The following is a 2500-nucleotide window of genomic DNA, read 5'->3' as shown; positions in this document are numbered from 1 at the left end:
GAATACCAAGACGGGAGGGAGTGGTGGGGAGGAGGGAGTGGCGGAAGGGGAGGGAAGGAGGGGTAGGGAGGGAGAGGGGAGGGAGGAGAGAAAAGGGGAGAGGGAGGGAAAATGGGGAATGGAAGGAGTGGCGGAAGGGGAGAGAGAGGGAAGCGGAGAAAGAAGAAAGGAGAAGGAGGGAATGGAGGAGAGGAAGCAAGGGTCGGAGGAGGAGGGACAGGGAAAAGGGAAAAGAAGGAAATGAATAACGAAGGAGGAGAAGGCAAAATATAGGAAAGGAGAAGAAGAGAAAAAAAGGAGAGGAGGAGGGAAAAAGGAGAAAGGGTGAAAGGGAAGGGGAGGGAGGGACAGAGGAGGGAGGGAGAGAGGAGAGAGAGGGTGGGAAAGACGGAAGGAGAGGAAGGGAGAGAGAAGGGTAAGATAAGAGGAAAATAATGGAGGGAAGAATGCAGGGAAGAGTGGACGAATGAAGAAAGAGAGAGAAAAAAAATGGAAGGGAGAAAGAGAGAAAAGAATTGAGGGAGAGGGAGGGAAGAAGATAGACTGAGGTGGAGAAGGGAAAGGGAGAACAGGGGAGGGAAAGGAGGGTGGAGGGAGAAAGGGAGAGAGGGAGAGAGGGAGAGAGGGAGAGGGAGTAAAAGAGTGAGAAGTGAGAGGCAAGAAGTGGAGGAGGAAGGGATTATACAGGAAAGACAAGAAAGAGAATATAAAGAGAAATAAGCTCTTGGAAATGGATTGGTCTTAAAAAAACGAACAAATAAAAATCAAAAGCAAAAGTAGCCAGAAAATCGAGGAAAGAAAAAAAAAAAGAAGCAAAAAAGAAAGAAAAAAGGAAAGATGAAAGAAACGATTAGAGAGAGAGAAAAACAAACAAACAAACAAACAAACAGACAAAAAGGAAAAAGAAAAAAAAGTAGAAAGTACAAATAGCCGATAAGAGAACCAATACAAGGGAACCGATATGGATCTCCCGAAAAAGAACTGGGTCACCGCAGGACGCCAGCTTCTGAAGTGACCGTCGAGGCAGAGTCACTAAATACCCACTTTAGACACGGACAAAAGGACACACGTCTAATCAGCAGCTTAACGAAGAAGAGGAAGAAAGAGAATTTACGATTGCGGGGGAAATGTATAGGGGGGAGGGGGGGGGGGAAGGGGGGAAAGGGGAAAGGGGAGTGGGGGGAGGACGTTATGTTATGATTAGAGTTTTGTAGATTTGTGATTTTATTGTTGTGGTTGCAAAATAGAGGAAATAGGAGGGTAATACAGTTAAATATAGTGGCAATAGGTTGAGGGTAATAATGATAAGAATGTCACGTTTTTTAAGCTTTCGAGAACGATCAGTTACTGACTGCAGCATTACTGTTTTTCATAAAATTATTACCATGACTGTAAGGTTACTACGTGTTAATTCCATGAAGTCTATAATACTAAATATTTTATCATTGTGTATCTTGAAAATGAAAAAAGAAAAAGAAAAATCAGCCACTGAATCCACAAATTATTAACGAATAAAAGAACTTCACGAATAATTTATGATTCATTGATTATCTATAATGTTTAATGTCCCACCGAATCACTTCACTCACTCACTTTCGGATTGCATGTAAATCCTAACACTGTTATCAAGCAGCACAGTGAGTTACGTCACAAACAGTCACTTCAGTGGAAATTACCTCACACTTTTCAGACAAGTATACGTGTCCTTATTTCCTAAGTTCACACTTCACTTTGGTATGATTCTAAAGTTATTTATTGTGGCCCCCGTGACAGCACGCACTTTAACACTCATTCAGGGATTACTGGGTTTATGAAGCGGCAAGAAGGGTTCAGAATCACGTTCATTTCATCCGGTGGTCAAAAGATTTTTTTTTTTCGTGGCCGCAGAATAGACTTTTGAAGGCTACTGGAACCAATTGTATGTTTTATTTTACTCTTTTTACTTGCGGACGTTTACCTCCCTAGTGAAAGCTAATACAGAAGTGACGCCTCATTCGATAGCTCTAAGAGTTTATAATAGAGGACAAGATATTCATATATATATATATAATATATTGATGTATTGGATTTATCACATCGGGCGATAATGATAAAACCGACAGGGAGAAAAGCAACACCAACAACAATAACAAGAAAAGCACTATAACAGAAATAATTATATAATAATGATGGTGATCAAAATGATAATGGAGCCACAATAGGTCATACTAATTATGATCGTAAGGAAGAACATCATTATACAACGGATAATGATGAGCTGAGATCAGAATACAGTGTATCTATTCTTTATTTGCTCACGCAAAGTTTTATAACTAATTTCAGCGTTTTAAGACTTAAAACGCTGAAATTAGTTATAAAACTTTGCGTGAGCAAATAAAGAATAAATGCACTGTATTCTGACCTCAGCTCATCATCCGCCATGGGACTACATATTTTCAGATTTCTATTTTTAGAATGAAATCTACAATATTAAAAAGAAGAAGAAGAAGAAAGAAAAAAA

The 2500-nt window shown here is 40.0% G+C and overlaps 1 protein-coding gene across 4 annotated transcripts in view; it reads left to right on the top strand.

Moving 5' to 3' along the window:
- LOC119575116 overlaps window positions 1-2500 on the top strand; it is a 165549-nt gene that overhangs the window by 83401 nt on the left and 79648 nt on the right. The gene's annotated exons all lie outside the window — the stretch shown is intronic.

The sequence above is a fragment of the Penaeus monodon genome, chromosome 7, assembly GCF_015228065.2.
Source record: "Penaeus monodon isolate SGIC_2016 chromosome 7, NSTDA_Pmon_1, whole genome shotgun sequence".
Lineage (NCBI taxonomy): Eukaryota > Metazoa > Arthropoda > Malacostraca > Decapoda > Penaeidae > Penaeus > Penaeus monodon.
Note: the sequence above shows the minus strand (reverse complement) of the source record. Positions and strands in the feature narration are given on the sequence as shown.